At 35.1% G+C, this 27,892-nt stretch overlaps 1 protein-coding gene across 2 annotated transcripts in view; it reads right to left on the bottom strand.

The window, feature by feature from the left end:
- LOC106037701 (uncharacterized) overlaps positions 1-27,892 on the bottom strand; it is a 479,206-nt gene that overhangs the window by 179,233 nt on the left and 272,081 nt on the right. Inside the window, exon 4 of one of the 2 annotated variants that reach the window (XR_007169572.2) lies at positions 1,457-2,684. The exons of the other annotated variant lie outside the window; for it this stretch is intronic. The gene's annotated coding sequence lies outside the window, so the exon portion shown is untranslated. Of the gene's footprint in view, positions 1-1,456; positions 2,685-27,892 lie in introns of those variants that run through there. 2 annotated transcript variants of the gene reach the window in all.

Here is a 27,892-nt window from a genome sequence, read left to right as displayed (position 1 = left end):
TTCCCTGGTAACTATTAGTAATGCAAGCAAGATACAACACAGAAAAAAAAATATTTTACCCAATCCTATTGCCACCAATTCAGTTGTGCTAAATTCCCTCTCATATCAAAGGTAATTTCACAATGAAATTTTCGCTACCATACCAAGGGTGGCAGGAAGAGCAGACAACAAAACAACCCTACCACAGTAAAGGTCTTTTGGTAACTCTTTAACCTTCCCACAGGACTCTATCTAGAGTTGTACAAAATGGACTCTTCAATTTGTGCAGATTAGCTCTGTTGTGTTTCTGGCAGGACCACGGCAGGAAGGCTAAGCAAAATGCAGACAATTCTCCCTATAGAGCTCTCTTTTTCTCAATGTGCTCCTCTCCTGTTCTGTAACACGCCCCACGTCGGCAGAGCAGTGTGTGGAAGCCGCACTCCAGAACATGCAATTCAGCCTCATAATTAATTGCAGGACTGAAAAGAAAAAGGCAGGACTGTGATAGTGGTTTCCCCCTGTTTATTCTTCCTCTTTATTATTCTAACACCAACTGAATTTAGTTTCTGCACAGATGTCATACTGATATCTCGTTTTCTCCCAGTACTGGTCCTCACAGCCTGCCTTTGCTGCTTACACAGATTCATCTTCTCAACATGAATGTCACATTCAAAAGGGAGATGACTGCTGAGTTGTAAAATCTGCGTCAGTTTACCCTCTGTTTGGCAGAGTCGGCATTTACATGGACCAGTAACACTCGGTCACATTGCAAAGCTTTCACCGGAACTGAGAAATGAGCAAAGAGAGAATGACCTTGAAATGTACAAATGAAAGGAAACATTATGTGGCAACCACAGCTGCGAACGAAATGCAGAGCAAATTCCCACCCCCACCCCCAAAATAAATAAATAAATTGAATTAGAAATTGGTTTAGTGGAACAGGAAAGAGTTAAAGATAACAGAGAGAGTGAAGATTAAGTCAGTCTCTAGCAGAAAAAACAATTTCAGCCTTTTCCTGACTGATCTGGAGGAAAAAGTAGGCGTTGATATTTCCAAAAGACCACTTTTATAGCAAGGAGAAAGGGATAGGATGCAGAACCTGAGTGCACATCGGAGTGGGGAACAAAGTTAGCAATAGCATGCAGAAGTTCACTGGGTTCTCACATAAATGATTTACAAACATTACATATTTTTCAGCTATAATCTATAGATTTATACTTCAATATTCCTTCTATAGCTTCAAAAATATTTTCATATTTTTGCAGAATACATGGACAATTCTCTACTTGAGTTGTTTTTACAGAAAAAAGGCTATCAGAGGCCAAAACCAAATGAACACACTAACCTATTTAAAACCCTGCATCTTCACCCACAGGCTTTTCTGTCTGTGCAAGCCCATCTCATTAATGTAATTTTATTTCCACACTGATTGAGTCAAGCCAGATGCAGTCAGCAACAGGGTCAGCAACACATCTACTCTTCCCAGGCATTTCTAGCGAATCAGATGCATGAGGCTTGGAATATAACTAGCAATCTTTAATAAAATGCACCAAGAAAAAAATTGTTGCTTAGTGATATAACTCAGAAACTCCAGTTTTCAAAAGGTAAATCCAGAGAGAACAGAAAATTACTTCACAGACGCAGAGGGAGTGAAAACAGAAGTGGGAAGGAACAGATTGTACCAAACTGACTTTTCATGTACCAAGTCACAACCAAATCCTGTATGCATGCGTGCCACTTTCATAATGGATATTTGCTTTGTGCTTTTAACTTGGGATCTGCAGATATCTTTGTACATCTACCGTGCAGTACAGCGGTGCAGAGATGCTTGAGCCATCTACAAATGAGTAAGCCCTTTAACTCACTGCAGGATGAATACAGTAGTGATGTACTAATTAGCACAGCCAGCACAAACACACTGCTTCCAGGTGCTGGTGTCATCCTAAGCCACTCTTCTGAGTCATAGAAGTGACAACTTACTCATTGGTACATTAGACTCTGTGCAAAATGAGTCTATGCTATGTAGAACTTCTTAACAGACACCGTGCTATTTGTTATTTTTCTTAAAAAGACCTGCCACCAGGAACCAAAAGCCAATGAAAGACTCTCACCTATCACTTTGCTTTTCTTAAAGCAATGCCTGACTTTCAAATTCACTAAAAAGGAACTTTGAAATATAATCTGAGTTTCTCAAAAACCCAGAAGCCAAAAGAACAGAATCATCAGGGGATAAAAACCTCAATCATTTAACGCACAGAATTTGAATGTTGGTATCTGAATTCATATTGTAGCTCCTGTAAATCCAGCCCTTTTCAGAAGGAGGGTTTTGTGACTTCACTGGTTTGCAAACACCATTCAGTAGCTTCACTTAGTTAGATGTCCAAAGGACAAACTCCATTTGGAAGCAATATAACACAGAGAGACTAAATAACACAAACTTGCTCAGCATTTTGGTATTACCCGTATCATTTTAGTACAGCAATTCTGTCCAAAAAGGGAAGAATCCTCAGTTTGATAAGCTGAGCTAACTTACTAGAGAAGCTCTCTGATACATTTTCATTCAATGACAACACTTCTACAGATTGTTCTCCACATGTATCTTCTTATCTACATTTGTGGCTTAAGCAGGGATCTGACAGGGAAGAACCATGGAGTTGCAAATCATTTCCTGAAAGATGCTCAACCACACACCTCTGCTCTTGCAACTGTACACAGAAAGAAAAAAAAAAAATCAGCTTCTACTCAGATATTCTCTCTACTTTTCTTTGGGAAAAAAATTGCATTCTTCTTCCTAATGCCATACATTTTCAAATCATAATGATAATTACAATGAAAAAAAAAATGAATTAGTTTTTTAATATAAGCTTTTAATAAGCTTTTTTAATAATTAGCCTCATTAAATGGCACAGACCAGAAAAGATAGGATAGGATAGATATAAAAAATAACATAGTGCAGTTCGAAAGGGCAGACCTACAACAAATGTTGGAGTACAGTATAGAGACCGCCAACTAACTCGGGAAACAGAAACATTCTAACTGCAATTTCTTACTTTTGAGAGACAATTCTTTGGGGCAAAGAATATTTTTGATTTGATATTTGAAAAGTTGTTATAAAACATGGTTGCTACTCAAGGCGACAATTTTATCACAGTAGCTGAAAAGCTCAGAAAAAAAATATATCAAATTTCAAGGTATTTAAGCTCTCGATGGGTCCCTAAGGCAGAAAAAAACTGCAGTGGATTATAGGTGTTACAGAATGTAGACCCTTATGAAATAACGGAGATATTACCCTTACAAACTGCTGAGTCTATGGGATAAAGAACCCATACAAGAAAATGCATTCAGTTAAATATTTGTTCAGCTGTTGTAATCATTCTTTCAAGAAATACTATTTTTCTTCTGGAACTTTGCCTTTAGCTTTACTAAACAATATAACTTTATTTATTACTTTATTATTATTAATAACCATTATGATAATACGTAAAGCAAAACAGTTTATTAAGTATGAAAAGCATAGGCCTCAGCTAAAACATATTTATATAAAGGAAGTAGAATTTGATCCCTAGAATCATTTATCTCAAAACTTAAGTAACTTCATTTCTCTTAGAAATAGGAAGTGCTTCCATGAATTTAACTTTGATAAGCGGAGACAAGTACCTGGAAGATTACTTAAAAAAAAAAAAAAAAAAAAAGGCAGCATTTACTAGCATCCTAGAAATTGTTTAACCCCTTGAACTGATAAAACTGAAAATGCTGAGTATATTAAGACTGTCAAGGCTTAAGAGAAATTGCTCACAGAACAGGAATAAATCAGAAACTGCCAGTGTATGTCAAAAAACGGGAACAGATTATCCACAAGGTTGGACCACAGAAGTACAGTCGGCAGCAATAAGAGAGATACCAGACATTACCCTGACCAGGCATGGTCATCAAAACATCACTCATGTTCAGTATATTCTTCACCCAAAAACTTTATTTTGGGGATCCAAATATGAAATGACTGAGCCTCTGCTTGGTGCATAAATTTAAATATGTTCAGTTTCCACTTAACATGGCTGTGCATCTAACAAAAGCACTTGGTGTCAATACTCTCCACAATATGTATATGCATTTGTTGTTTGCAGGAGGAAGGCAAGTTTAAAAGAAATTAACTTAGACAGTTACGAGTTTTCATTGAATAGTTAACCTCTGCAGTGAAAAAGATGTTATTCTGCTACATAGAAGAAGGCAGTAGCAAGCATAAAAACATCTTGTTTTGATCCGTTTGGAAATACTGTTATCATGAAGAGATAATGTAAAGTAGTTTCTGTAAATATTTGAATAGTGTCTCAGTTCAGTGGCTCTTCCAAATCCTAACTCAAATTCCGATCTACTTGGGTTACAGTTCTCATCTAGTAGGCTTAGATGTGCCTGGGAATACACGGACAGAAAAGTCAGGGCTGGAAGCACTGTATGTTTCCCTCTTCACACATCGGACACTGCAGTAAAGGACGGTTAGGCAAGATGCCCAAAGTCAAGGAAACAGAGATACAAATAGGAACTGAAATGGGGGTGAACACTCACCCTTTAATTTGCTGAAAGCTAACTTCCTTATGTTCCCTGTCATTAGCCTTACTAGATGAAAGGTATCCTTTTTGAACATGAATCTATCTTATTCCCTTAACCAAAAAAACAGTCTTCATCTAAAATTATAGGTTATACTTCTCTCTGAGGGGTGCAGGCCCACTGGTAGAAATAGAAAGAATAAAGGCCACAGAAGACATAGATAGAAATCATGTGTCAACGATGTAGGAATAGTGTCATCCCAATTCCACCAGGGACGAAAGAAACCAGGATGAAGAGCTTCTAATGGGTAAGCTATAGAGTCTTCAGTGCAGCAAAATTGCGAAAGAGAAGTGCAATTACCATCAATAAGATGCAAAGTTCTTTAAAGTCTAAAATAAAAATGTTTCACACAGTACATTAAGGAAAGATATCAACATGCTAACTTTTGGGCATTACAGTTAAAAATAAAGCAAGCAAGCAAAATTTTACTTGTAGCCCTTAAAGACAGAGTAAATGAAATCAGAGTGAAATGAAAGGGAAATTTCATAGTGTGCAACACTGATTAGAGGTTCAAAGTTCCTTGTGACATTATATAGCTGTTTCTACCACTTCAGAGACAGTACTATTCCTTTTCTGGTTATTGCAGCATGGACCATGAGTATGTTCTTTGAATAACATCTGCAATATATATATATATATATATACACACAGGTAAGTATAAAAGGAAAACATAAGGAAATGGTGTTTAATAGGGAAGGAACACATAAATAATTTTAAAAAAGAAAGAGAGAGAAAAAAGAAAGGAAGGAAGAGAGAAAGAGGGGGGGGGGGGGTTCATTGACCAAGTTTTCCAGAGACCATGTTGCATATAGTACGGTGATTCATAAACTTTCAGATTATGTTCCAAATTTGATGTTTCATCTTTTACAAGATGAAATAAACACATACCTAGATAAGTTCTCAGGCAGACCTGAAGCTAGTCACACACATCCTGAAGGATTCAAAGTACTTACAATTAACTATATTCTTGTCTTTCGTTGCTGCTAAAAAAATCAAAAGGTACCCACTCTCACCTCTACTTGGATTTAACGTGTGGGGATTTCTGGTTTAGAAGACTGACACATATGCCTCCAGCCTATTCACACAGTCTTAAAAGAGGTGTTCTCTTCTGACTCATAAATTAATATGCACGGGTCAAATGACAAAAAGGACCACCAGAATGAACCTTAATTACAGTGACTAGTATTGAGATAAAATGAGAGATAATGGAAGTCACTAAAGTTGACTGAACAGTGATGCAGAGGTTTTACAGCAGAAATAGGATCACTTCCTACAAAGAGCCTGAAATAAGAGTCTATCTCATTATCAATTCTGAACTTAGGTATATTTTTTTAACTGATGAGTTTTCTACTGAAGTATTTCCTGTAGGGGTTACTCACAGAAACAAGGTATCTGAGGCAGTGAATGAAGACCTGTATGGCTACACGTACGTTAGCAACAACAGCCTTACTGAAAATTGTGAAACCATAGAATTGCAGAAAAGCACAGGTTGGAAGAGACCTCGGATCATGCGGTCCAACCTCTCATCATAAAAGCAGGACTTAGATTGTCTAACACGTTGTCTAGCTGAACCTTTAATCTCTTAAGTGTTGAAGATGGGGGTCTGAGTAATACTCTTATTCTAAATCATCTGAATTTGGTTGTCTCCTATAAAGCAATTTCAGTCTTATTAATTTCTTTAGTACTCATAGCACATGAATTCCATTTCATATACACTGAGTCATTGGTACTGACGCTGCAAAATTCAGTTACTTATCTTTACATGTTCAGTCAGACAAAATCAACCACAGCTTGTCAGATATAACCAAGTCCCAAGGGGCCAAATTTATCCAGAAAAATAGTTTTAGATTAAACTTCTATCGCAAACCACTCTATAATGAAAACAGCCATACTATAATAATGGGATCCCAGATACTGAATACTGATACTGTCAATACTGAACTTACTTATCCGACATAATCCACAATCTTGAACTATATGTTCAGTACATTCAATGGTTTTCTTATGAGGCTTAGTGTAGAATCAAAGCAAACAAGATTTCAGTAACTTCAGGTAGTGGTACATTTTACCGAGAAGAAAGAATGAAGTAGAGATGCTCTGTAAGTTTGACTTTATAACACAGTAAAATACTTGCAGATACACCTCAGATTAAACAAAACAAAACAAAACCAAAAAAACTACCCATGGCAATGCTAATGTAAGTGCTCATTGTTTTTCATTAAAAGCTCATCAGTGTATTTTGTCCTAACTCTACTGTGTCAATGGGTTTATTGCATTATCTCAAGACGCTATTGAAACAAACATTCAGTTTAGTTGCTATAAATTCTGACAATAACTGACACTCCAAAGAATTTTTGTCACATTAAAATATAAAATCTACTATTAATCATATTATGCAAAATTATACTCATGAAAACATTTCTGTACTTTAACAAGTGAATCTCTCATAGGAATTGTGTGAAACTGGCATAAATATAATATTCAAAACTATTTAATATTCACTGCTAAATTCAACATTTACATATTAAAATTTCCATCACAATGCATATAAATAACAGATTATTATGTAGAAGGAATATATAAACACTACCATTCTGAAGATATATCTTGTTTTCTATGTTTTATGAAAGCATTTCCAGTAAAGTGTTTTGCACAATGTTAGTTAAAATACAGGACATTTTCTTCTTAACTGAGCTTCTTTAAGAAAGCATCTTAAAAGTTATGAGATAATTTTCACCCGTGGAAAAACACTGTGGGTAAGTAGCTGCAAATCTGCACATTGAACGAGATGAATTTCAGAAATGCTTCAACAAAATAAATCACTCAAACTGACATTGAAACACTGAAAAATTACTGCAAACAGCAAAACAGCATTAAGAGACTGGGGGTCTCACGTTACAGTATGCATAAGTGAGTAAGCAATTTCCTCAGACTGAACCTTGATATATCCCTTTCTAAGGGGGCAATGAGCTTCAAAATACCAGTTTAAGCTAAACAGTAGAGAATTGTCCCCCTTTGACCACACTGGAGATGTCCAAACAGAGTACTATTGTTCTCAGCAGCAAAAATCATGAGGTGAAGTGTTTTTAATATAAACAAGTTGGCAGAATTTACCAGTGAGTACTACACCCAGAGCTATCTTCCATGCGAATCAGGAGACAGGAACGGGATGTACTTTGGTCTGGCAAAACCACTGGGAAAGTATCAAAGAAGCTCAGCACGGGGAAGAAACTGAAGCTGTCACATGTCGAAGAGACGGGCAACAGACCTATCAGCAAGAAAGCCACTGCTCTGAGATGTGCAGTGGGAGAGGTTTGCAGAGCTATGTAAGAAGATTAATAAAGTTCTCTCTGCCCAATTTTTAAAGGGAGACAGAGGGATATGTTGTTATTCCTTGATTTTCTTCCTGAATTCTTAAATAATTAGATTTCATTTGATACTGAGGATACATTTGTAAATAGTTTTACAACAAAGCTAATAAATTATCAACATAAGTTTGGAGCACTCAGAAAATTAGCCATTCCTTGGTATGAACTGTTAGAGAGTTCAGCTGGCAAACAGCCTGATAAAATCCCAGCTAACAATTATAGCTGCAAAACTTTCTATTCATATGTTTGCTAAATGTTCATAATATTACTGGTGTTTGCAATGTGCATAGCTTCTAATAGTAAATGTTTTTATCCATTATAATTTATGAAGTGATGGCATAACGAATAAACATTTAAAGCGTGACTAACATTTGCTTTCAACAACAGAGATTTTAAATTTACATTAGACTACTAATGTATAAGTACTGGAAAATTTATCAATCAAATACCTTATGAAAATGAAGAAAAAATATTTTGGTATGTGCTTTTCGGGGACTGTCAAATTTGAGGTGCAAATATAACAGCAAAATTTTTGATAAAGTAGTGAATAATATTCATTTTAAAATACTGCTGTAAAAATATTTTCCCATATCTTACTGGATAGTTTATAGTTTATCTTTGGGTCTTCAATATTAGGATGGGGCAATACATTTTAGAAAAAATTATTTTAAAAATACTGACATTACACTCAGGGTTACCTCAAAGCCACACTGTAAGGTTGGTGCTTAAATTTGTGTTTAAAGTAACTTTGAGATCTAGAATATTGGAAAATGCTGGAAATAAGACATTTCCGTTTTCCCCTAATTTTCCAATATTCAGTTTATAACATTACTTACTATCAAAGCAAAACTTCCCAATATAACCAAACACTTTGATTCATGCAATATTACTTCAGTAGGAACTTGTGAAAATTCTGAATTATTTTTGTCAGATCTTTAGATATGAAATTCTTCTTGGAAATCTTAAGTTTGCAAAGCAGTGAGAATTTACTTCTCTCTCAGTCCTAGCCATACTTCTCATCATATTTATTTGAATGAACAAGATTCAGAGAGCCACAGAAACAACCTGAACGAGCAGGATAAATAAGACTTCACCCTAAGCTTAACTATTCATGAGTTTAATTTTACATCAACGGTAGTTTCTGTACTGAATATTATTTGAAAAAATATCTAGGAATATATTTATGTCTATTTACAGCATATTGTGATGAATGAAAATTCATACTGTATTTTATTGAGATTAACTACAATATTTTGTCTTGAATGGTTCACAAGTTATATGTAATTTAGCAGCGTATAAAATACTTCTACATTCAGTTTACAAAGACAAATTTGCCCGAGTCCTTTTTCCCCATTTTCTCTTACATACTTCTCATACACCAATACACCCCATTGTCTTCTCTTGTAATGTGCCATGGCTTACCAATGAATTCATCTTGAAGTCCTGGTAATTTCTGAGAGGCAGATTATTGGAAGTATGGGTGTACAGTGAACACTTGGCATTTGTAACAAATAATGTAATTATTGTTACTAGAGTAAATAGTGACTGCACAAGAATTTATAATATAAAGGCTATTTACTAATGAAACACCAAAATGCCCTAGCTTCTACCAAAAAAGTAAGATTTAATGCTTGTTAAAATTAGGTGATCTGATATATATATATATATTTATTTATTTTTTCCCAGAAAGTCTACAGTTTGATATTCTAATGTTAAAGAAAATGAAAGAAGAAAATGGACATTTTTTCTTCTTTGATGATAAAGAAAGATGACCCTGGGGTGGAATTCAAAGGTTCACTTGAAAAGGCAACCTTTTTCATTCATATCTAATTTCCTTTTCATATATTTTTTTTCATCTTGGTGGTAATTTCAAGCTGTAATTTGTTCTTGTACACAGTTTCTAGGTACATTGATAAAAGCAGAAGAAAGAAAGAAACCCCATTGTTAAGTTCAGTTAAGGTTGCTTTGGAATAAAAGCAGGATTGCCACATTCCTGTCCAGAATTTCACATACAGTATGTAAATATCCCAAATGGCATAAACGCATCAATCTGTCATTTCACACGGATAGATCAGCACATACTGCACTTCTTGTCCATAAACTCCAAAGAGTTTACCTAGACAGTTGATCCCACTTCTTCCTGGAATTTCTGGGCGTCTGGCTAATCCCAAACACATACAACCCCTCTATCACACCTCACAAGGATGGAAATTCTACTAGAATTCTCCTCTTTCATCATCCTCCTTTATTTCTATTCTGTCTATCAGCCCAGCTCCTCTCTGGATCCATGCTAGTACTAATTCTTTTTGAAGCTGTATAACTTAAATAATAAGGCCTTAGCAGGCTCTTGAGCAACAATACTGATACTTTCCTATTTCCCCTGGAAATACCTTCTTCAGTGTATTCTAAAACCATATGTAATGTTCCAACACCTGTACTACTGACAAATCTATCATCAAAATTATCTTCTTGATGTATCGAATCATTTGCAAGTGATAAACCCACTCCTCTAGATGAAATTATCACTACTTTCCCATTTCTACAACACTGCACATGTACTACTGTGCTTTAGCCTGATTCGTCACTCCATTCTTTGAAGTTATCCAGGACCTTCTATAAAGTAATGGATCTTCCTCTACACATAATTTCAAAATCTGTGGTCACTGCAGCTTTAATACTTCATACTTTGTGCTACAGTTTTACAAAGAAAACACTGAACAATTCCAACCTCATGAACAATTTTTCGAGAATTCCACTAACTCTACTACCCTTCAAGTAGATGAGATTTAAATTCCCTCTTAGACATTAATTCAGATTAATGGACATGTTGAGATTACCTTTCATACTTCTCACAATTTTAACTATTTGCCATTCTCCACAAGACCTGATTCATCACTGGCAGAAATACTTGTTTTCTGCATTACTGAAGCCCATTTCTCCCTTTGCAACAAAAAGACAGGACTCATTAAATGCTCAGGAACTTAAAATGAAAAAATAATTTTGAAAATTAAAAAAAAAAATTAAAGAGGTAAGAAAAAAAAAAAAAAGGACCAAGAATGTGAGACTGAAATATAAATAATCAGGAGAACATTTCCACTACATATCCTTGCAAAAGAAGCTATACCTAGAAAAAAAAAAAAGCAAAAAAAAAGCAAAAACAAAAACAGTTGTACTATATTCTTCTGCATGACTTCAGCTTGATCAAAATTGTGGTTATCTTAATCTTTATTCTCTAAAATATTTAAGATGTGGATTTATCTTATCTTTGCAATGTGATTTGTCTTCACAGTTCCTTTTTAGCTTAATACAGTTAGTATTTCTTAGCTGTCTCTTTTGATACCCTTGTGACATGCAGCACTTTCAGAATAACGATAGGCTTTTTTGTGAATTCAGCAGTTGGTAGCTGAATGATGTTGAGGTTTTTCTTCTGAGTTTTTGTTTCCATTAAATTGTAGCTAGGTATGCTGACAATATGTCGAATATCGATGCCACTTTTAGTACCACTGAATGTCTTCCTAATTGTGAAGTCATCTGAACCATTACAATTGTGTTTTCTCTTCTCCCACCATATCCCTGCCCTAATTCTAGCACAAACACACCAATTAGCTTTAGTTGCAGAAATTATTCATTTTCATAAAATAGGCCAAAGAAGCCTAATAGAACACATTTCAGTTTCATATAAATTTTTTTTTTATTCTCCCCCCCCCTCAAATGGCAGAAAACTATTTATGATTTAAATCACTGATAAAACTAATGGTAGTTTAGTATAGCTCTTACAAACCAAGACACATAAATACAAACAGATTAGCCAAATATTCATGTTTCTTTCTAACTACTGAAGAAAGTAAGGTTATTGACTTCTGAGGCAATAGCTAAGACTCTGACTTCTTCCTCTCAGTTAGTTTTTGTTTCTTAATCAGACACTCAAAATCAGAGGTAATGCCGAACATTAATATAATTTTTCCAGGCTTAGTCCTAGGACATATTTTAAAAAAGGCATGTTTTTGAGAGACAAATCAAGTAGGACCAGACACAAAAATGAATAATGTAGCCACCAATCTTCAAATATGATGCAAAAAAGTAACCTCAATACATGTGCATCTGACTGTATCATTTAAAGTGTATAAGAATGAAAAATAAATAAATAAATAGCTAAATAAATAAAAACAGAACTAAAAGGGTTCCAGATGTGTAGTCCAAGCATTTTAAAAAGTTAAGTCAGGAGATCATTCATCATTTATCCAACACTTTAGGCATGCCCTTCAAATACTGAAAATATAAGTGCCACCTAAATCTGAAAATGGAATTACAGCTTCCTACACTGCATTACTTTTAGGGGCTTAGGGACAATATTGGAATTACTGGTGGAAATCTTTGGTCTACGTTATGCAGAAAGTCATACTACAGGATTACAATGGTCCTTTCTGATTTTTAGATGTATGAAGCCATGAATAGTTTAAGTAACTTTGCAGGACAAACAAAGAACTGGAGTTCAACAGCTGAGCAAGCAAAAAAAAATTTGGATTTCCCCCATCTAACGAAGCTAAGAAGGATTTGAAAAAATCTGCAAAAATAGTATTTAAACAATGAACGGCAGTTCTCACAGCCAATACAGATGTTTTTTGGTGTTTCAATTTAGTTACTACAGAGATGCATGCATTCAGTAATATAGCTGCATGGAAAGCTGATTAAAATAGGAAATTCCACTTGGCTGAATATTTTTACTCTTTTTGAAAATTAACACAGTAAAATGAGCTTTGAAGTATTTAATTTTGTAATTGACTTACAGATCCTTGGCCCTAAGAAAAAGAGGTCATGGTTACATGTCCACTTTAATCTGGCATTAGCCCAGGATGCTGCTGGAGACATGCATCTACCCAGACATCTAAACAAGTATCTTATTCAAATCCGTTGGGAGGATGGATGGATCTCACCAAGTGACCACACAAGTGCTAGTGTCAGCACAGTGGAGTCAGGAAGATAATATAGACATGACAATTGGAAAGACAGGACTGAGTTTTATGTCAGGTTTAAGTAATGACAATCACAATCTGGGTCTCTACCAGTTCAGTTGACTGAAAAGTTGGTACCTCAAAGCGCAAACATGTTCACTTTCTAACTCACTTCAACTCACACTCTGCCACTGATACAGTGGATTTTTAGGTCATTACTTTGGTATTTGTGGCCCAAAGACTGATTCTGTTTAGCAATCCCCTCCTTCATTACAATTTACACTGCATTGCTGTACAGACTCTAAAAGCAAGCTGCTGAATAAAAATACTTGATTTTTTTCTAGAAAGTCTGTCAATAAAGCCTTCATATGCAAACAGACACAGACAAAAATAAACACTCCTGCCTCCAGCCTCCAAAAGAATCGTGCCATGTGTTATCAGAGGTAGAAAGGTGTTAAGAAGTCTATCAAAGGACGTTATTTTTTATTATATTCATGTCACATTGGAAAAAAGTAATGTCCTTTGTAGGGAGAGAAATGCTTTAAAAAAACAGGGTATTTTGAAAAAGAAGCCCTGAAAAATAAAGTACAAAAGAGTAAAAACGAAGGTAATTTTCTCCCCTCAACCTTTAAAGCACATACAGGAAGTGAAATAATTTTCTCAGGATCCAAATACTCTCCGTGTAGCGTAGAAACCTATTATCTATTCTAGTGATATTACCATCATGAAAAACCTCCACGATTCTCATACACCATTTAATGTCTTTTACACTGCAAAGCTGGAAAATATATAGCAAAACCAGCTACAGGAGAAATGCACTAATATGTCCATCAAATTATTAGAGGATTTTTATACTCTTAAGTCCCGCCTAACTGAAATGTTGTGTGGCTCCACAGAAGCTACACCTTCTTTTAGAGCATTTCTTGACAGACACTGGAAAGGTGTTACCCCTAATCTTAGTTCACTATTACTGTTTGTGCTATGAAAATATTTAAAAAGCCTCGGCCACTGTACTAGTTGCTGTAAAGAACAGAAGGTAAAAAAAAACATGATATTACATTGAAGCTCCAGAATCTCTTGTTTTCACAGCCTTTTTATTCCTCTGTGAGCTCCTCTAGATCTCCCTGCTCCATATTTGTTTGATCATTTATCACTAGGTGATGAAATAAAACCAGATGCTGATTCCCACAGCCCTAGCTTTTCACAAAATTTATTTTCATTTTGACGTCCATATATAGGGTAAACACTGTCTGGGAGCCTACCTAAAAATAAAAGCTCCCTTTTGGTCAACAAGTATAACTTAAATAAATTTATATCTGAAGGGAATCAGCAATATTTCCTCAGCTGCAGAGAAGTAAAAATCTTCCTGTTAAAAACTAGGAAACTGCTCGCTATAGTCTTTCATCTATTTCTATTCATAGTTGTTAAATTTTCAAGAGACCAAACCAGCAAGAGGACAGAACAGCCAGTCCTGTCAGATCCACAGCAAAAACACATCAGTCACCTCCTGAACTGTGGCTCCTTATTCCAACCCTCGTATGGTTTATTTTGCAAAGTCAGTGTTCTGCTTTCTCTCTCTGGCCCAGATCCTGTGCCTCTCACTCCATCTCAGCTAACAGTGCACGTGCTCCGGCTTATCAGGAAGAACCAAGAGGAATACTATCCCTAAGGCTTCCCTCTACCACAGAAATTCCATCTTGCTAGCCACTAACTGATCTTGTAGCCCTTCCTGTTAGAGCTCTAACTTAAAGATTGATTTGCTCTGTGAACACACAGAGGAATCATAGCCATGGACTTGTGATCCCAGCACTTAGTGGCAAATACTAGCTAAAAATTCCAGCTGCAAACCCCATAATTTACCTCATCCTGCAGAGTGTGGATAGATGGGATGGAAGATGCATTTAGAGCTAACTCAAAAATGGTGTACAGGGTGAAAATTGCCCTTTTCTAATTTTCTCCGAAGTCATCTTTGCTTTTATGATAGAACCCACATCACTTAAAATCCTTTGTACAGAGTTTGTATGAGAAAATGTAAGAGTTCATTTCCCAAGTCCCACCAGTGTGTATGGCCTGACAAACCTACTTCAGGAAATCAGGTTTAATTTCATAACCAAAGTATCAGAAACAGATTTTATTGAGCCTCAGTTTCATCTCTCACATTCAGGAGTTCCCCACAAATGCATTAATGCTTATAGTCAACTACACAAATTTTTACAGGAGGGCGACGCAGCTGGTGAAGGGCCTAGAGGGGAAGACATATGAGGAGCAGCTGAGGTCACTTGCCCTGTTCAGCCTGGAGAAGAGGAGGCTGAGGGGGGACCTCATCGCAGTCTACAACTTCCTCGCAAAGGGGAGTGGAGAGGCAGGTGACCTATTCTCCGTTATCACCAGTGATAGGACCCGCGGGAACGGTGTTAAGCTGAGGCAGGGGAAGTTTAGGCTGGACATCAGGAAGAGGTTCTTCACCAAGAGGGTGGTTGCACACTGGAACAGGCTCCCCAGTGAAGTAGTCACTGCACCAAGCCTGTCTGAATTTAAGAAGAGATTGGACTGTGCACTTAGTCACATGGTCTAAACTTTTGGGTAAACCTGTGCGGTGCCAGGAGTTGGACTTGATGATCCTTATAGGTCCCTTCCAACTCGGGATATTCTATGATTCTATGATTCAATAAAGGTGCTAAAAAGACTAGAATGATCAGACTTTGGTACACCAAATGAACTACAGTGACCTTTTTTTCAGCTCTTTTCCATTGTTTATGATTGCAAGCATGTTTTTGATAATAAAAGACAAAAAAGTTGTCCCATAGTTTTGATCTCCTAGATACACTTTGTAAGTAAATGGTATCGCTTTCGCCTTCTCTCTCCAGGGCCTGTACCATGTGCTATAAAGTGACTGCCTGTCTTTCCCTCCTTTCTTCCAAATTCTTCACTTGGCAGTGGTCCCAATGCACTGTTCCAAGGTCTTTCTCCCCTTGAGGCTTTACTATTCCTTGACTAATTACTGTGATAAAGAAAAACGTCCCTGCAGAAATTTATACGCTGGAAGACTAGATGCTTGAATAATACCAGAAATAATAAAATGCATCAAAAAATATTGCCTCATAAATGACAAAGCATTCGTATTTGGAACAGTATGTGGGTCTCTACAAGAAAAAAAAAAAGAAAAAAAGTATTTATGTATACAAATTACAATGCAGTATGGAAATACTGTAATCCTACCACCTAAAATTCAATCCCTAGAAGTAAAAGTATCAAAAGCTTTCAGCTAAAAGGCAATGCAAACATATGCTTTCCAAGGAGCATCTTTTGCAAAGATGATATATTTGTTACCAAAGATTGCTTCTCTTCCTTTTTTTTTTTTTTTTCCTGGATATATTTCAAAATGTCAATTTTTACACAGCCTTACAGTTTGACTACTAGCTTGCTAAGTGACCATCTTGTTCCTTTTTTACTGCTTGGATGGTCTGAACACTCTTGCCAATTGTCCTCAAGTTTGTGTAGAACTGTCAATATTAGAAACTCATTTGTTATCCACAGTTAATTAGACATAAGTCAGTTTCATCAGAGACAGTTTTTCTCTATTTCTTGGCTTTCTCAGTGCAGAGACATGGATAAGCCAAGTTACTAACATGATTTGAAAATGGTTTCTTTGCATGGAATGCTGTAATAATACAGATGGTGGCATGACATGAAATAACATAATGCAGTAGAGATATTTTTTTTTTTAATAGAATATTAAATGCCAAATGCATTCTCTTTGGTAATCAGATATAGTGAATCTAAAAAGCTCCGCTGTATTAATACAATGAATTCATTGAATTTACTGTTTACTAGAACTCAAAAACGAGGCAAACACTGTGAAAGATATTTTAGGATTAGCATCTGTACATGAGATGGTCCAAATGCTAGTAAGGACATTATGTTCATGTAAAATTTCATACTAATTTATGAGATTTCTGACTGTTCTATTTGCTAAATTAAATTGACTCACAACTCTACCTGCTATACATCAGAATAGAGGTTATTTCTCATTAACTCAAAGATTTGCAACCTTTCCACATGCAAAGCTCTCATGACTCTTGGCACACAGGAAGAAATACCAGTTTTCTTTCCTAGAAGGGCAATAGTCAGCCAATTAATACTGATATCTACAGAAATAAGATAAAGTTACAGAAACAGATAGTACTTTTTACAACACCATATTGTATTGCCTGTTCTAAAAAAAACAAAAGCCATCACAAACCAAAAAATTCTAGGTTACGTACTTCCACCACCACCAGCATACAAAAATGTAATTCTGTTCCTGTGCAGCCAGAGATAGATGCCACCTTAGAGAATCACAGACAGCTTCTGGAACACAAAAACTTTTTTCAATTAGCAGTATACATACATTTTTACTTTTTAACCAACAAACTGCTATCCTATTTAAATTCCTTCCCAAATCACTACAAATTGTTTTGATAATACACTTTTATTCTGACGTCCTTACAACCATACAATGATTGCAAGGGAGGAAGTGTGTCATTTTTGTTCTAACTATATATTTAAACTTTAGTGAGAATAAATCTTTTATTCAAGTGCCAGTAACTACCTTTACTATTCCAAAATGCCTGAGTTGTTGCTATGAGCTCACCACATTCAAGCAGCACAAATTTCCTTTCCAATTATCTCATTATTTTTCTAAGTGTAGTTGGGCTATTACCTTTTTAATATATTCAATATTGTAGGTACTATGTATCAAAACTATAGTGGATTCTTATTTCTTCTAACCTTTGACAAAGTAAGACAGAATATGACATTTCAAAGGTGCTTCTATAGGGACAAATTAAGGATCTGTAGTGTCTAACAGTGCAACAGATTTTAATTATTCAGATCTATATAGAACCATAATGCATGGAAATAATTATATTAAAAAGGGCGTATTGTAAAGTGTCAACAAGTGATAATAATTCCATGAATTATGACAATTTTCAATAAAATTATTTTCTTTTCCCACTGTTTTCAAGCCACTCCTCTTTCAACTTGAGAAGACATTTTCATTAGTTTCTACATTTCTATCAAAACAAAACATTTCTATTTTATTGAAACAATCTTAAAAATACACTGTAACATAAATAAATGTTAGCATGTTTTTTCCAAGAGCAACTTCAATTTGATAAAGTAATTTAGTACTATTTAGATCATATTTTTTCCTCAGGACAAACTACATATGTATATTTAATACCAGCTCATTAATAGCCCTTATAGCAGAACATTTTGGTCAGTTTTCTAGCATTTAATTAGCAATTTAATTCCAGAGCATCTCCATTAACTCATAAATGTTCAGAATACATCTTTGATCAGAACCAGAAGGTTTTGCAAACACCAGTACTTGTCTTTCATTCCTTCCATTCTTGCAAGACTGAAAACAGTGAGCTGGAGACAAACACATATAAGAACCTACTCCTTGATATTATTTTAATTGCTGTTCCCTTCTGCTCGTTTTTTCTGTGTGGCTCTAAGCTAGTTTCTGTTGTCAGTGGTTCCTTTCTCAATGAGTTCTCTGTTTCTAACTATTTTTCCATCAAACAGTTAAATTTGTTTAATGTAATCCTGTGATATCAAAAGCTACTTCACACTTAGAACATGTGAAAAAAAAAAAAAAAAAACTAAATAGGACTGATTTGCATATCTGTTCCAAAATAGCAGAGCACTTTTGCAGGTACATTTCAGAAAGATTTCTTTGAACCTCAGTCTGCTCATTTTACTTTGTGAAGTAAAATCATAGCTGATGTTAACGTGAATTTTGACGGAGTAAAGAGGTCAAGATTCATAGATTTAGGGGTGAAAGTTTCCCATAGACTCATCAGACTAAAAACTTTCTTGGTTATGTTCACACAGAAATCAGCCTTTAGTCAAGTGCTCACTTAAGCAGATGAATGAAACAATCAGATTTCTTCGAGAGCCCCTAAACTTTGATCATCCATTCTTCTATTTGGAGCTGTTGGATGTTCAGCAGTTTGAAAGACTAATCACTTTGCCTGAGGGTTCAAGTGGGAGGTCCACATTTTTTAAAGTTTAGTCTCTGTTGTGTGTACCAGAGGTACTTATACAGCTTTCTAGCCTGATTTAAGAAAGGTCTAAAAACTTCAAGAGCCCAAACAATTAAAACATTTCAATATAAAACTTGAAACTAGATCAGCAAATAACCTACCCACTCAAAAATGAAAGAACTGTGCAGGGCTGGTTCCACGTTCTTTTAGGCATACAAGTGAAACTACTACTTTCCTCATCCTCAGGATAGCAAAGTGCAACATGATGTATGTTTACAATTACCTAATGAAAATCTAATGAAAATCTGATGAAAATCCTAAAAGTCAGCGATATCTGTGAGAGTCCTATTGTCTCCAGGGATCCAGTAATCTTCCTGTTGGGGCAACACACTAAAGTAGGAGCAGCATGGACTCGCCAAGGGGATACTATCATTTTCATATTTGCAGAATCTTTCCATATAATTTAAAAAGGGGATCAATCTGGCCTTAAATAACAATTCTTTGGGTAGCCTTCAGTTCATTTGAATTTCTAGTAACTGAAAAAAGCCTCAGACCTTCATAATCCATTCTCATTGTAGGCAGGTATTGCCAGGAATTTCAGCGCACTCAACTTTTATGGACCTAAAGATTTCTTTACCCTGTAGACATTTCAACAGATAACTTTTAGGCTTGTCTCCCTGTTTTTTCCCTCATAGAATTTTTCTTCACCCACAGGCTATTTTTAATACATATTTCCTATCTCAATAACTAAAGCATTTCACATGAATTGATCTTGCTTTCTTACTATTTCCAGGATCTGTGAGCTTTTTCTGTAACTTGGAAAATATGAATTGTGTCCTGCAGCTAAATCTTTAAGAAAAGAGTTGAATGCATTTTATAAAGTCAGACCCTTCGGCATACTCTGGAAGGCCAATTATTTTCATGTTTGATCTTCTGTGGTGATTCTCCAGATTGTCAACTTTTTCAAGGAGATAAAATATTTTCTTCTTATATTGTTCTTTATCCTTCTTAAAACCTGAAATACCATCTCCCAAATTGCTAATCCTTTCCTTTACTGCTCTTGCTCAAGCATGTATTTTATTTATCAAATAGCACTACATCCTCTCAACCTTCCTTTTCTGTGGTACCACTACAACTGAACCTATGTAGAAACACCTCTACGTAAATCATTTTAAAATAGGGGGAGGTTGGGTGCATCAAATTGTGCAGATCTGGATGCTGATGGCTGAGGTACTTATAAAGTGTGTATCTACAATAAAGAAAAAATGTGGAGATCAGATATATTTTTTTTATCCCAGATTTTTTCTCAAAAGTGTTATGAACCCACACCTTTAATTCTGTGACTTATTAGCAGTATTATCAGAAAGAAATGATGCACAGTGAAAATTCAGAGCACAGCTGTGAGATGGGAGAAAAAGAGCAGATGATGCTTTTTGAAAGAACATGCAAAAAGCCTACCAAAAGGGGGGAAAAAATGTTAGGACAGGTTATAATTGAAATTATTAGGCCAGAAACTGGCTTCACTTCAGAAACTCCATAAAGTGAGAGTTCTTGTTTACTGTTCTGTTGAAAAACCACCAACTGTTTTCCATTTATACTGCACAGAGCTTTTCATAGCTAAACACTTTGAAAGAACAATAACTATTACTCAGGTTATGCCACTTTGTGTTTTCTTAGAGAAACCACTGAAAGCAATTGCTAGTCCTTAGAAAAATGCTTAAAGTGATTTGAAGTACACCATATTCTGTGAAGAAAGGCATATTATAGTTTTCAATGGTTGGTTTAAAGAGCAAGATTTATATTTTGCATTTTTTCCATAAAGTAAAGGAAAAATCAACATTGTCAAATCATTGTTAAGAGTACTTTCTGGAAAATTCATTGGTTCTAATGTTCTCAAAATGAAAATGAATCCAAGGATTTATTAACCCAATAAAATAGTTCATTATTCATTATTTAGTGTCTCTTTGAACATGACAAATAGTTCATTAAGTGAATGTGAATAGTGCTAGTACAAGCTTTGAGACACTTTCAGCTAAGTTTTGTCTCAAATTTTGTAACTTCTGTCCTCTCACCCCTCACCCATAAAATAGATGTTCTTCAGAGCTGCAAAACAATGAACAATTTATTCAACACAACATTAGTACTAGACTGCAAATCAGTATCTAACATTGCTGATATGAAAGGCAAAGGGTGTGCATGTTTACTGAAGTCCTGTTACCATACTAGGTATGGAAAGACTAGAATTCTATATACCTTTAGGCTTGTGTGGTTAAAGACTTTTGAAGAATAGAAGATATGAATGAATCCCTACTTTGCTTCTTTTTAACAAAAGTGGAAGTAGGACAAGATTGGATCTACCCTGATCTTACAAAATAATAATAATTATTATTTTGTTTGTACACGTTGATGAAAAGAACATGGCCTGCCTGAAAATTGCACTCCAGACAGAATTTGAGACAGTGCTTGTTCACCTACATTGTGCATCTCTACTGCTGTGAGAGGTGAACGCTTTACAATCCCTACATTCTACAACAAAGGTCCTTGGATTTTGCAACCTCATTGCAACTAGCTAGTAAGGAGAAATTGTTATTAAGATAATGCTATCATCAATTCAGGAGCCAAGTGTTCTCAGGTCATAGTGTGTTTTTTTTCTACCGTGAGAAAAGGTCATGCTAACATCTGTGTATAATGAAGAATGGGAAAAAAACATATATATATAAATTAGATTTAAAAAGATGTTATGCACTTTTATTGTTCATTGATCTATTCAGTACAACTGGTTACCGCGTTCATTTGCTATATTCACAGTATTACTATAATTCTCTCCAAACCAAATGATTTGCTGTCCTTTCTTAAAAAAACAAAACAAAACAGACGTCTTACATATTGAGACATGTTTACATTTAAAATATGTTTAGAATATTAATTTGACACTGTTTTTGTTTAGTTGTGGACGACCTGTTAATTCCTTTCTTTGTTGCAATATCAAGAACAAAAAAAAGTGTATTAAGCCCAAGAGGAAATATACTTTTGCTATCCCATCTACGTGATTATTTACATTTCTCAATACAATAGATCTTTTTACTCGTTATACTGTGCACAACATTCTAAAACACATACTGCACTGTTAAAGTATAAAAGCCCAACTGACTTGGAATTTCATGGGTTTTTTTTTTTGTCTTTTTTTTTTCTTTTTAATGAGGGACAATATTAAATGTAATGATAACATGGAAAAGAGGATATTTAATGCTGTGATTTTAATTTATCATTTGGTAATATACACAGTGTGTGGTGGCACTGCTGTCAATATTTGAGCAACAGTGTCTGCAGGTAAGAGGATATAAAAAAATCAAATTAATTTTGGAACAGTCTATTAAAGATTATGAAATAAGATCAATATGTCAACAATCTGATCTTGTAAATTAAGGGATGAAAGATATGTAATAAGGCCTCTGTAGTCCATTACATGAGATTCTACTAGGCCCCAAAAGTAGGACTACTCCCTCCTCCAGAAAAACAAGAAACTGACCACATGATGCTTCGATTCTATTGAACATAATTTTGGTAATTAAGAAGTATTCAGTGATTGTCTGTTCTAGTAAAATACTTATGCTACCTCACAAAAAAAAAAAAAAAAGGCACGAAATGCTGTTGATTTTAATATATTAAAAGCTTTTCAGTTTTGCAGCCTACTTTCATGCAAAACCAAGCAAGAAAACAAACCAACAAAAATGAATACTGTGTATTTATAGTAATCCTTACATCATCACAGACTTAGATCAGTAATTTTAATCATCTTGGACCAAAGTGAAATGCAGTTTATTCATTATTTTATTCATTCCATGACCATAATCAGGCTCACATTTCTTTCTCTAAAGATATGCTGTAATAGCAAAGACAGACACTACTGCTGGTAGTATCCAGGATTTTCTCCTTCATGTGTAACTCCTAACACATGATATTTTCAGGGTTTTGTTTTTAAAAGGTCAGATGATTGTATACCTAATTTGAGCATGCAGTTGCTATCGTTCCATACAGAAATTAGGTATTTCCGTAACAGCAACCTGTGAACAAGTTGTTATCCTAATATTGAAAGAAGTAGAAAAAAAAAAAAAGAAAAAGAGGTAAAACAAGCCTGTGAAAAGTTAATATTTCTAAAAAGGAAATGGTCCTGACACTTCCACTTCTAAAATGACTACAAAGCTCCAAAGCCTCACTGCTGGAAGCATTACAATTACAAGCTATCCAGAATACTTAATAAGGGCTGCATATCTTCATCCTCACACTTTACCTTATAGTTCTTCTGGTCTGTAACTTTCAATAGTCATTAAACAAACTTTATTCACCATTCCTACCAAATCTCACAAGAGTTTCAAGAAAGCTATGTGCTTGATGAACCATTTATTTCTAGATAAATCTTTGTAGAGCATGCAGCCACACAGGACACCGCTAAGGAATCTTGTACTTGGCAAGGGGCTTATAATATATGCAACAGTAGCTTATTAATGAGACATAAAGATACTCAAATACACTCTTGAACAATTAGGTACCAATCCCACAAAAGCTGAACATTACTCTCTTCTGTTGTCACTGTAAAAGTGAAGGGCCATCAACGACTGGAAATACCCACCTACCAATCCAAGCATTCAAATTTGCCTTGTAAGGTTTCTATTCAGATGCCTCTATTTTGTAAGTGATTTTCCAATCTCTCCTTCTCAACTTCTCCTTAACACTTCCAGAAGAAAGCATATTTTTGTTCTGCTTCTGCTTACTCTTACAGATACACACAGATGTATACACCCCAAAATGTTCTACCCACAGAACAGTACAAGTACGTAGCGGCTTCAGAAAGAATTCAATAGGAATTGAGTAGGATTATGAGTTGTTTCTGAATGCTTTTGCTATGGGGAAATCCTTACAGATATACCTACCTCAACTCTTAAGCCCTCACTATAATTGAGAAACCTGTGTGCAAAGGTTGTGTCAGGTCAGGATACATGACACATATGCTTATGCTATGAAGTTGATGGATTTTGCCTGTAGAGGAATGGATAAATTGAACAGATGGAATCAAAGGCTATTATGAAAGGCAAAACTCTCTCAGTATGAGCATTCAAGCTGATGAAACAATCAGCTGTCCTCTGACTGGAGAATCTTTTAATAAATGATATTCTAAAAGAAAACAGGATTTCAGGAGCATGAAAATAAAATATCTAACAAGTAAAAACCAGCCAACCAATGTTTCAAAGTGTACATGCAACGTGACCACTGCCTTGATTCAAAGCCCACTGTCCTTTTGTGTAAAAATATGTCAACCTTTGTCTTTGAGACAGTTATCCCCTGCTCTCACACCTGCTCAGGTTAACCCTGAAGGGATTGTTGCGTTTTCCATTTTCTGAATCAGTTCACAAAAATCATTTGGCTTACATTCTTCAAAGTTTAATTTATTCATCTTTAAGTGAGCTGACACGAAGAATTTCATTAAGACAAAAACCCCGGGTTGGCTCATCTCCATTAAAAATACAGGGCTTTCTTTATTAAAATGAGAGTGTCCTGGAATTCCTCTGACATATGTCTATGCATAATACTTAAATTTAAATGTTGATTTTTTACAAAACCCAGAATAACTACCTTAGTCGTTTTTTGAACTTTATACATTTAATTCTCCTACACACTGGCATGAAAACAAAGAAATCTAAATAAGAAATTAAAAGGTCAAGTTATCTATTATAAGAAGTAATCTTGGCTACACTGAGTGGATTAATATCCATGATAAATTTGTCTTCAAAGGTTTGGTCTTTCCTGTAAGGGTATTTTCTACATCTATTGTAGGAACACAGATGTCTTATTGCATCAGGTCAGCAGTCTTACTTGGCCATTGTCCCATTATTTGACCATTATTTGGTCCTTGAAACATAAGGGGAAAGAGAAAGAATTCTACAGTAGAAAATTATTGGCTGACTTGCTCACAGATCATTAATCATGAAAATTAACACAGCAGCCAAAACAAAAATATATATATATATATTTACAATACTCTGATTATGTACATTTAATATATTAAAAATAAGTAAGTATTAACTTATTGACTTTGATAATATCCTGCAGCAGTGAGCTGCATAGCTGAAAAGCACTTGCTTAACTTGTTAGGTAACTTTGCATGGATGCTCTCTTTTATGGATTCTGGTAAAGGCTGGTCTGCAAATAAGAAAATGTTATCATATCACCAACATTAGCCTAGTAATATTAGTCAGTCAAGTTTTTTAATCTGCCAACTAAAACGTTAAACTTCCTTTTGCTTGTGCTGATACATAAGCTTCCTCCAAAGAAAATGTGATGCTTTTCTTTTTCTGGGTTGAAACCTGAACTTCAGAACAGTGACTTAAAATTCAGAAAATTCAGTTATAGTAAATAATAACAGAAAATCAAGTATAACCAGACTTCATTTTGAAATTCATGTGTCTAGCAGAAATGCCCATGGCAGGAAAGATTGGAAACTGCTCTTGGATACCGTAGTACAGCAGCTCTTCAGCAACTGTGATGGCTTACAGAGTTGCTAGCTTTCTCAAATAAAGGTGTTCCCTGAAATCTTAAGCTACAGAAACCTATTGGATGCTAGTACAGTAGTCACAACCACTTTTGCTGGTTTAATCCTGTACGTAGCTACATTGCATCCATATATATACCCATATTTCAATATAAGTTGGGTATGGATTTTATTAGGTAGCAAGAAACCACATTTTATTTTTTGTTTTATTTTAGTATTACTTGTCCTCTTCTTTTGTACAAATCTTACAGTACTGACAGCCTTCAGTAAATTCTTCATGGGGGAACCTTTGTCAGTGCCTTAATTTGGTAAAGGTCTCATACTGCATTCACATTACCAGCAATAAAATATCAAAACTGATCTTTAAGCACTTTAACAGTGCTCTGTGTGAACTTTCCAAGAACAACTCAGCTCTTCCTGCCACTTCATGCATAAATTAATCCATCAAAGAGCTCGTGTTTATTCTGAGCTCTTTGAAATTCTAATCACTTATACACACCTCCTCAGGCCAGTCTGCGCTCTGAAATTTGGATTACTTACAACTGGGCTATTCATAACACAAGGCTATAGAATGTGACTTGCCACCCGTTTACAAGCCTCTGTACATCTAACATATTATCAAGGATTTCTAATTGACACTTTCTTATTCTTTAAAATTATTTTTCCTATTGTAAGCTTCATATCAACAAGTTAAATCACAGCATAAGTATTTTATTTTATTTTTAAACAGGGTGGGAAAAACATGCATGTGTAACACTATGCTAGTCTTTCTACCTGTTACTCAAAAGAGCACTTGCAGTATTTACTTGTTTGTTGTGAATTCTGGCTATATAAGTTGAGAAGGTGCCATTATATTTGAGCTCTGGCAGACTGTAGTCAGCTAAATTAATTGTTTATTCCAAATTATGTTTCTTCCTACACTATTAAACCGTAAAATGAAGTTATTGCCAAGATTTATATAAACTCAGTAATACATTATTTCAGTGAGACCTGGTAGAGACATCTTAAGAGCTGTTGTTAGCCAGTTTCCCAGATACTGAGAGAATGCTTTTGTGCTGAAGGTCATCAATAGCTCTCTACATATTTGCTCTACCCTTCACTGTTAAAAAGGACAGCGTCTTTATATTGGTACCTGTATAAATTGATAACTTTTTTACTTTGACAATTCTGTTTGTCTACACATAATTATTCCTTATAGCTACAAAAAAATAAAATAAAAAATCACTAGGGCTTTTACCTACATACCATGAAAATCAGCAGTAGTCTTTAAAAACAGCGGGCGAAAATTTGGGTGAAAATCCAAGTTCTTGCAAATAAATGAAAACAAACAAACAAACAAAAAATAATAAAATAATAATAAACTTTTCCTGTAATTAAGTCAATTCTTCTTGCAATTATGTTGTTTATTGACTATATTGTCTCTGTTTCATTATTTCAAAAAAAAAAAAAAAGTATCTGGAGGTACTTCCAGACTGCTCCAGATATCATTTTAAGAAATATTACAAGGAATACAACACTTATTAATTCATCCTAGAATGTAGTAGAGACAGCTTCCTAGAGGCAGTCTTTTGCAGTCCCACAGTATTTTTCAGTGAACTTCTGTTTTTGTCATGCTCTGCAGACTTTGGTAGAAAGGAAATGAGTGCCTTTGTTACTGATGTCCACTGAAGTGAATATGTCAAGGCTGTATCTTGACAAACGTGAAGTTCCTGGGAGATCCTGATATTTTCTCCAGTGGGAGTGAGAAAGACTAGCAAAAAGTGCACATTTCTATCCTTTCAAAGTCTTATAATATATGATTAGTGATAATAATATTTCTGAGTTTCATTACCCTACATCTAAACATTGTGGCTTGTATAAGTAAAACAGAAATGGTAAATTATAAAAAACATGCACAGAGACACCTATGTTCTAAGATCAGATAATGAAAGGTGAAAAAATGTACAGGTTTGTGTTCTACCTTATCAAAAATAGCAATAAAAAATGGAGTATTAACCATAATTATCCTTCAGGAGAGTATATTTCTTGTCTTCACGAATATGCATCAGTGAGATGCGTGACAGTGGGAGTTCTGGCAATGTAATAAGGTATATCAGTCCACATAAACGGAAATAGCAAATGCACTGGCAGGAAGCCCAGTGGGTTTAATAATATTTCAGCACTTGTTTAGTGCTTATATAACCAAATATGGAAATAATTACTGAGAATCCCTCTCTTTCCATCATATGATTATTCAAACAGTTTACAATAATTCATTTATGAATTACACGTCTATTACTATGTACCTTCAAACTGCCCTGACACAGCTTCTCTGGTTGAGTTCCTAATGCTACTGCACAAACTGCCAGTCCCTCGTGCCATCAATGGCTGTGTTAGTTACAATTTAGATAGAATGGTTCAAGTTGGAAG

Source organism: Anser cygnoides, chromosome 13, assembly GCF_040182565.1.
Source record: "Anser cygnoides isolate HZ-2024a breed goose chromosome 13, Taihu_goose_T2T_genome, whole genome shotgun sequence".
NCBI lineage: Eukaryota > Metazoa > Chordata > Aves > Anseriformes > Anatidae > Anser > Anser cygnoides.
This window is presented reverse-complemented; position numbering and strand designations above follow the sequence as displayed.